Below are 9,415 nucleotides of genomic sequence, written 5' to 3' on the forward strand. Positions count from 1 at the left end.
TCTCTCTCTCTCTCTCTCTCTCTCTCTCTCTCTCTCTCTCTCCCTCTGTCTCTCTGTCTCTCTCTTGTCTCTTTCTTGCTCCTTTTATCTTTCTGTCTCTCAGTCTCTGTCTTTCTCTCCTGAAGCCTGCAAAAAAATTCTCAGGGTGTAAATTCCTTCTAGAACAAATGAAGCAAACTCAAGGACTCTGGGAAGCTTACATTTGCACGCATTTTGTAGCTTGCTCCAGCCTCTGAGCTCCTCCCCCCTGACCGTTCCTGGAGGTCTTGGAAAGCTGAGTATTTAGTGCAGATCTCCCAAGCTCTTTTATTTGCCCATCTCTAAGGGGTATTTTACTGCCATGTAGCTCCCCTAACTATGTGAGTAGGAACAGTCTCCATTGGCCTAGTAGCTGGAACATGCTCCATCCTGACAGGAGGAAGTCACATCAATTCTACTGATGTGTTGTTTGGGGTCAGACCAATGCTACCTACTTCTCTGTGGCTCATACCTACATGTTCAGACAGTGGACACTCCTGGACCTTATCCCAGTTCAGAAGCTTTGGCCTGCTCCCTTTCTGACCAGGGCTGCTTCCCCTATCCTTAAAGTAGCTTTCTTCATCTACTCCTCTCCCTCCCTCCTGCTCTCAAGGGCTCACCATACTAATACCAGACTTAATGCACGCACCCTTTAGCCTGACAGCAGTTCAGAACTCCTGAGCTCAAGGGACCTGTCAGCTGCAGGTGTATAGGAATGTACCACCACATTCAGTTTCCTTTTTCTTCCTCCCTCCCTCCCTCCCTCCCTCCCTCCCTCCTTCCTTCCTTCCTTCCTTCCTTCCTTCTTTCCTTCCTTCCTCCTTCCTTCCCTCCTTCCCCAGCTGGAGATCTTTATTTTTTTTGGAGGCCACTGGGGTTAAGTGACTTGCCCAAAGTCATACAGCTAGTAAATATCTGAGGATGGACTTGAACTCAGGTCCTCCTGACTCCAGGATCAGTGCTCTACATGCCTACATGTTCGGCCTGGCCTAGTTAATCTGACTGATAGCCCCAGCCTGGCACATAATTGCCTGAAAAGGAGAAGTCACCTCAATATCTGAAAATCTAACAGAACATGGGGCACAGTCCCTTCAATGCCCAGAAGAGGGCAGCATCTCAGCGTCCAGAAGCTGGTAGACGCCCTTTTGATGGGGAAGTGGAGGGAAAGCAATATAAGTGTACTTTCCTTCCTCAGACAATCAGGGTCAGGGGCTGGTGGCCATTCGACATCATCTCTCCTGCCCTCTGTGATGTATAAAAAGTTTGAGAGACAGTTTCTGGGTAATTAATCATTTTATTAATCATGCTTCCAGTAATTAATAAAAGGGGTCAGTGGCACTCTCAAATGCCAAAGACTCCTTATGGAACCCATTCAACACTTGTATACCTTTGGAAGAGTGGGTGTTCCTGTGGGTGGCAATCAACTCTGATTGGTTAACAATTAATAAGAAGAAAGAATATTATAATAAGAGGTGGATCCATGCTGATTAGGGGCTAGGAGACTTAACTCTGATCACTGTTTTAGGCAAAGAGGTTTATCTATACCCATATCACCCTGTCTAGGGTAATTTAGACCAGACCTGTATAACTTTGCAGTAGGTAGGGGCCAAAATTAAAATAGGCTAAACTTCTTTGGGCCACAGATAGTTTTTTAGTGGCTCACTTTCTAAGTAAAAGTATAATTAATGATTAAACCATTTCAATCTACTTGGGATTCTACTCTTGGACAAACCTTAATATCTCTGGGTCTCGATTTCTTCTGTAAAATGAAGGGGTTGGACTAGATGGACCCCAAGGTCCCTGCTATCTCTTTCCCTCTTATTCTCACTCTCCCTCAGCCTATGCAAACAATCAGTTGCCAAATCTTTCCATTTCTCCCTCTGCTGCCTCTCCTACATCTATCTTCCCCTTTCTCTCCACTTACAGAGCCATTACTCTTTGCATTATACTACATTACATTACATTTACATTTGCATTACATTACATTAAAGCTGTCATTACTCTAGCCTAGATAATTGAAAAGCTTTTTTTTTTAGTTTAAGTGACTTAGCCAGGGTCACACAGCTAGTAAGTTCAAATGTCTGAATTCAGGTCCTCCTGACTCCAGGACTAGTGCTCTGTCCACTTCACCACCTCACTGGCCTACAATAGTTTATTTTTTTTTGAGAGAGAGGAAGGCATAGCAATTGGAGTTGAGTGTGTCAAGTGTCTGAGGCCAGATTTGAGCTCAGGTCCTCCTGAATTCAGGACCAGTGATCTATCCACTGCATCACATAGCTGCCCTTAAAATAGCTTTTTAATATTATTTTTTGTTTGGGGTGACTGTATCTCCTCATCCTCCCCAGGCTGAAAGGACAGTGGCCACTCCTGGGCCTTATCCCAGTTCAGAAGCTTTGGCCTGCTCCCTTTCTGATCTGGGCTGCTTCCCCTATCCTTAAAGTAGCTTTCTTCATCTACTCCTCTCCCTTCCTCCTGCTCTCAAGGGCTCACCATACTAATACCAGACTTAATGCACGCACCCTTTAGCCTGACAGCAGTTCAGAACTCCTGAGCTCAAGGGACCTGTCAGCTGCAGGGGAATAGGAATGTACCACCACATTCAGTTTTCTCTTTTTCTTCCTCCCTTCTTCCCTCCCTCTCTTCCTCTCCCTTCCTTCCTTCCTTCCTTCCTTCCTTCCTTCCTTCCTTCCTTCCTTCCTTCCTTCCTTCCTTCCTTCCTTCCTTCCTTCTTTCCTTCCTTCCTTCCTTCTTTCCTTCCTTCCTTCCCTCCTTCCCCAGCTGGAGATCTTTTTTTTGGAGGCCATTGGGGTTAAGTGACTTGCCCAAAGTCATACAGCTAGTAAATATCTGAGGATGGACTTGAACTCAGGTCCTCCTGAATCCAGGGTCAGTGCTCTCTCCACTACAGCATCACTTAGCTGCCCCACACTGGCTTTCTAATAAGGCTCCCTGACTCTAGTCTGCCCTCCTTTACTCAATAGACTCCATTGTATCCCTATTGCCTCTAGCACAGACCAGAAATGTTTTAGCTTTTCAAGCCCTTCCTTACCACAACCTAACCTATCTTTCCACCTACATTATAACCTATTCTCTTTCTTATATTCCATGATCCAGAAAACTGACTTTTTCTCTATTCCTTACACATGGTAATTCATCTCCTATCTTCATGCCATTGCATTGGCTGTCTCCCATGCCTAGTGTTGTGCCCAAACCCAAATCACCCATCTCCTGGGTTGAAGCCCACCATTAAGCCCCTTTATATTTGTCTTTGTCTCTATCCTATACCCTGTAATAGCTTGAAACAGCTTAAGGCATAGTCCTGGGGTTATGGCACAAGTTTATCTTAAGAAGAGGCCACCCTGTTCTGTTCCTGATGATCAAGCAGGGTCCCCACACCCTTTACCCAGAACATGACCCTAGCCTGTCCCCATTCACCCTGTACCATCCACCCTGTTCTGGGAGGGACACCATCTTCCCAAATTAACCCTGAGCTATAGATCTAACCAATGGCAATTCTTGGTTTCTGTGTGTCATTGCTTATGCTAGTTCCTCTCCCCAATTGTGGTTTTTGTGGTTTTAGCCTTTATAAGCACTGTGTGTACCCCAATTCCGGGTTGCCTGACTTGAGTGTATACTCCAGGCAGTTGTGCATTTAATCAATAAATCCACACCTAAATTTACCTTGAATCCAGATCTTAGCTTGCTCTTATTCTCTCCACACCATCCTCTACTCTTGAATCCCTTGACCTTTTGTGGTATATCACACCTCAACTCTGGATTGCTCCCACCACCCATTTCTTTTGATCCTATTCATGTGCTATGGAACGTGGAAGAAAACATGAAATTGTCTTGGTTAGGCCCACTACACACTTATGTTATCTAATCCAAATTGGGCCCTCACTGCAACAAGGCAAGCAATTTAAGTCCCCTAACTGATTCATTATCCCATTCTTCAGGGGAGCTGTTCCAAACTTCATCTCTCCTCAAGCCTCCCGTGGCATATCCAATCTGTTGCCATCATCCAGTTGTTTTCAGCCACATCTGACTCTTTGTGACCCCATTTAAGGTTTTCTTGGCAAAGGTACTGGAGTGGTTTGCCATTTTCTTTTCCAGTCCATTTGACATATGAGGAAACTGAGGCAAACAGGGTTAAGTGACTTGCCCGAGGTCACACAGCTACTAAGTGTCTGAATCTGGATTTGAACTTATGAAGAGGAGTTTTCCTGATTCCAAGCCCAGTGTTATATACACTGCACCGCCAAATTCTGTCTCACAACATATCTCACATAGGTCCCATTCTCTCCATTTACAAAGCTACAAAGCCTCGTTCAGGCCCTCATCCCTTCTTACTTGGACTACAACAATCTCTTTCTTAAAAATTTTAAAATATATATACATATATACACACATCACCCAAATATGTACTATGTGTGTGTGTATATATGTGTGTGTGTATGGGTTTTTTTCCAATCAGCAAAAAATTTCTCCCTTCTGACTCTGCCCCCTCAACTGAGAGCAAAAGGAAAACAAAACCTTATTTAGAAACATGCAAAACAAATCCCCACACTGGACCTGCCCCTCTCCCATCCCAAATTATGTTTCATTCTGTGTTCTGAGTCCTTCTCTCTATCTCTGATTGTGGGTAGCATGTTTCATTATGATGCCTCCGGAATTGTGGTTGGCTATTACACTGATAAGAATCCCTTAAGTTTTCAAAGTTGCTTGTTTTTATCACATTGTTGTCATTGTATTAATTTTTCTCACGATCTTTTTCACTTCTGTGTTAAAATTTTATCTTGTTCTGGTCCCGCTGACTCCCCCTTGCCTTCTAGCCAGCAGCCCAAAACAAGACAGAAAATGGTAAAAAAAAAAAAAAAAAAAGAGGACCTAGAAGTCACTTACAAACTGTCCGAAAGATCAAGGGAATATATTGAAAATTGTAGCATTTATTAACCTCAAATCATATCTTGGTAATATGGTGCTGAATCAGGTGCCTCCATCGAGGCTTGGCTGTCAGGGCTTGGGTCCCATGATCTGTAAGGCCCAACGGAGTTCCAGACATTCCCATTAAGCCTGACAGACCAGCAAATGGTGCTGATAATTTTGGGGTGACATGGGCATGTTAACTTTAAAGTTTCACTGACAACTTTCAGATAATGTGCATATGTTAATGAACTGACCCCAAGCTGGCACACATAAGAATTAGTCTGTTCCTCCTGCCCCAAACCCTATAAAAACAAGACCTCAAACTCCTGCCTCCCAAACAATCTTTCATCTCTATCTGTGTCCATGTTGCCCAATGCCAGTCGATGATCACGTGGGTGATTCTCTGTGCCTTTCCCCCTCCCTATCTCTTCTCCATGCTCCCAGTCTTCCTTCACCACTCTATCCCCATCTTCACACCATCTGCCTCTGCCTACTTTTGACACTCATCTCTCTACTTTCTGTGCCTGTTCATTCCTGCACCCTCAGTGCTTTATTAAAGTGTGATTTGAGCTTCACTTCCTGTTGCCTTCATTGATCTTTCCTGGCAAGTACCCAAAGAATCAGGCATGCCTACCCCATTTCATAATTTCATAAATTAATTAGTGATTCAACTTCACTCTATATCAGTTCATGTAATTCTTCCCAGGATTCTCTGAAACTATCTCCTTTATCATTTCTTATTAAGACAGCAATAGTATTCCATCACAATGATATACCATAACATGTTCAACCATTCCCCAATTAATAAGAATCCTCTCAGATTCACATTCTTTGACAGATCAAAAAGAGCCATAAATATTTTTTGTATATCCTTAGTTAGAATTTGTTTTGCTCAGGACAGGCAGCTAGGTGATACATAGGTGGATAGAGAGCACTAGTCTGAGAATCAGGAAGACTCATTTTCCTGCATTCCAAATCCAGCTTCAGACACTTCATAGCTGTGTGACCCTGGGCAAGTCACTTCACCCTGGTTGCCTCAGTTTCCTCATCTGTAGAATGAGCTGGAGAGGGAAATGGCAAATCATTCCAGTATCTTTGCCAAAACAAAAACAAATGAGGTCATGGAGAATTGGACACACCTGCAACAACTCAACAAAACAACAACAATTCCTCCTTTAACCCACCCTCCCTCTAATTTTCCATTCTCTTATTTCCTCTTATTTCTCTGTTGAGTGAAATGTATATGTTTATTCGTTTGTGTGTGTGTTTCCTTCCTTTGACAGTACAGATTAGAGTGAGGTTCAAATGTCAGCCACTCCTCCCATCTCCTCCTTGTTTGTATAGATGTCTACTCGCACACTTTGATTATGAGACAATTTCCCTAACCTTGCTTTCCCTTCCCACCCCCACCCCCACCAGTGTATTTCTCTTTCCTTCTCTTTTCATTCTTCACTTAGGATCATCAAGACAAAACAGATTCCTTCCAAGGCTTTGTCTAATTAAACTCCTATGATCCCTGATTATACATACAGGTCAGAGGAGACACATGTATCATCTCTTCATATTTGCACATAAGCAGTTTGTCCTTGTTTAGTTCTTATCATTGTTCTTGTCTCTTAACTCCTATATTTGAACTTCAAAGTTCCTATGTAGCTCTGGTCTTTTCATCAGGAATACTTGGAAACCTATCTAATTAAAGATCCATTCCCCCACCCCACCCCCATGGCATTATACTCAATTTTGCTGGTTAATTTAGTAACGCATGCAAACTCAGACCCTTTGCATTCTGGAATATATTCCAAGCTCTCTGCTCCTTTAAGGTGGTGGCTATTAAATAATGTGTGATTATGACTATAGCTCATTGGTATTTGAATCTTTTCTTTCTGGATGCTTAAATCCTTTCTTTCTGGATGCTTGAAGTACTTTTTCTATAACCTGGAACCTTTGGATTTTGGCTATGATGTTTCTGGGAGTTTTCATTTTGGGGTTTCTATTTCTACTCTGTCTGCTAGTTCTAAGAGATCTAGGTAATTTCCTTTTAAGATTTTGTTGCTTGGACAAGATTGCATACCTCTTGTGCCAAGTTGTTAATTCCCTTTCCAATTCTTTCTCTATAGCTCTCATTTATTTTTTTTAAATTCCCCCCCAGCACTTTCATTCCATTTATAAAAAATATTTTTTTTAAAAAAACCTCTTGCTTCATCTCTTCTAGGAATTACTAACTGAATTTGTGCTCAAACTGTGTTTTTCTCTGAGGTATTGCTTGTAGATGTTTTGGAGTCATTTTCTTCTTCTAGGTTTGTGTCTTGAGTGTCCCTGTCATCATAATACCTCATTATAGTGGGATTCTTTTTTGTTTGCTCATTCTTCTAACCTACATCTTGACTTTGGACTTGATGTTAGGGCCAGGTTCTAGACACTGTTGGAGGAAAGAACTGAGCTGGTCCTGTTGCTGCTTTCTCAGAGTACTGAGTATTGGGCTATTCCAGGATCTCAGGAACAGCTCATGTTGGAGATATAGAAGCTCTCAGTGCTCCCCAACTGGTGTGATCCAAGATAGAGTCTGATCACTGTCCTCTTGTCTGAACTCTTTAAGTCCCTGACCTGGATTTGGGTCTGAGCAAAGGTTGGCTGCTGCTGGACTCAGTCACTCACAGCCTGCTGGAAAGTTCTGCTGGTTCAGAGGGACAGAAATATAAGTTTCCCTTTGGTCAGAGAGTCCTGCTCCAGTTATTCCTCTGCAGGCTTCAGACTGTGCTAGAAGTTGAAACTGAGACCTTGTTCCGCTCCTAGGGCTCTGAACCACAGCACTGCTGGCTGCTTCTGAACTTCTTCCTTTCTGTACTCTAACCAGAGCTTCTCCTTCAGGGAATGCCACCCCTGAGTGCACTTTCTGTTTCTCAATCTGTCCTGGGCATGGGACCCTGAACTGAGTAGTGGGCACCAAAACTACCAAAGTCAGTACCTATTCCTGCACCCTGTATGCAATGCCACAATGTGGGTCTAGGCCCTCCTCTTGCCTTGGTATATAGCCTTTCTCAGGGAGTTGGAATGCTCTGCTCCCCTGCACATTACTGGCTAAGTCATGTCCCAAGTGCCTGCAAACCTCTCCATCTGCCTCTCTATGCCAACCTAGGCTAGACAAATGAACCACTTGACTTTTTCTGGATTCCTCCCATCAGGATTTGGTCTGGTAACTTCTCTAGATCTGTTTGGAGGAGTATTTTTTGAAGGGGGTGTTTGGAGGGGACCTGGCTGTCCTGATTCCTATGATTCCATTATCTTGGCTTCCCCTCTGCATTAGCCTTCCAACTGGTCTCCCTGCCTCACATCCCTGCCTCCCTCCCATCCATCTTTCACTCAGCTGCCAAAGGGATTTTTGAAAGTGTGTCTGACTGTGTCACCCCCAAATAGAAACTCCTTTATTTTGGCATTTGAAGTCCTAACCTGACTGCTTCCTAACTTTCCTTCTTCTTTTAAAAATTTTATTTTATTTTCAGCTCTGAATCCTCTCATTCCCATCCACCTTGAAAAAACAAGCAAAACAAATTACCTCATTAGCCATGTCCAAAATCTATATCCATATTCACAAATATATACATTTAGATTTTTACCTAGCTCTATCTTTGTTTCTATCTGCATCTTTCTCTTTCTCTCTCTTGGTCTGTCTCTCTGTCTGTCTCTGTCTCCTTTTCTTTCTGTTTCTGTCTTTTTCCCTCCCTCCTTCCCTGTCTGTCTCTGTCTCTGTTTCTCTCTCTATCTCTTGGCTCTGTCTGTCTCCCTCCTTACCTCCTTATCTCTCTGTCTCTTCTTCTCTTACTGTCTCTGCTTCTCTCTCTCTCTCTCTCTCTCTCTCTCTCTCTCTCTCTCTCTCTCTCTCTCTCTCTTTCTCTCTCTCTCTTTCTCTCTCTCTCTCTCTCTCTCTCTCTCTCTCTCTCTCTCTCTCTCTCTGTCTTTCTCCTTCCCTCTCTCTCTGTCTCTGTTTCTGTGTGACTCTGTCTCTGTCTTTGTCAGTCTCTGTTTCTGGCTCTCTCTCCATCTCTGTCTCTCTCCCTCCCTCCTTCCATCCTTCCTTCCCTCTCTGTCTCTGTTTCTCTATGTCTGTCTCTCTGTATCTCTCTATCTGTCTGTCTCTTTCTCTCCCTCCCTCTCTGTCTCTGTTTCTTTCCCTGTATTTCTGTCTCTCTGTCTGCCTCTCTGTCTCTGTCTTTTCCCCTCCCTCCCTCTTTCTCTGTGTCTCACTTTCTCTCTCTGTCTCTCTCTGTTTATATCTCTCTCTTTCCCTCCTTTCCTACCTCTCTCTGTCTCTGTTTCTCTGTGTGTGTGTCCCTGTCACTCTCTGTCTGTCTGTTTCTGGCTCTCTCTGTCTATTTCTCTCTGTCTCTGTCTCTCTCTGTCTCTCTCTGTCTCTCTCTGTCTCTCTGTCTCTCTCTGTCTCTCTGTCTCTCTGTCTCTCTATCTCTCTGTCTCT

The sequence above is a fragment of the Petaurus breviceps genome, unplaced genomic scaffold, assembly GCF_028583685.1.
Source record: "Petaurus breviceps papuanus isolate PSGF00001 unplaced genomic scaffold, PetGlider_PUasm1.0 400, whole genome shotgun sequence".
NCBI classification, from domain to species: domain Eukaryota; kingdom Metazoa; phylum Chordata; class Mammalia; order Diprotodontia; family Petauridae; genus Petaurus; species Petaurus breviceps.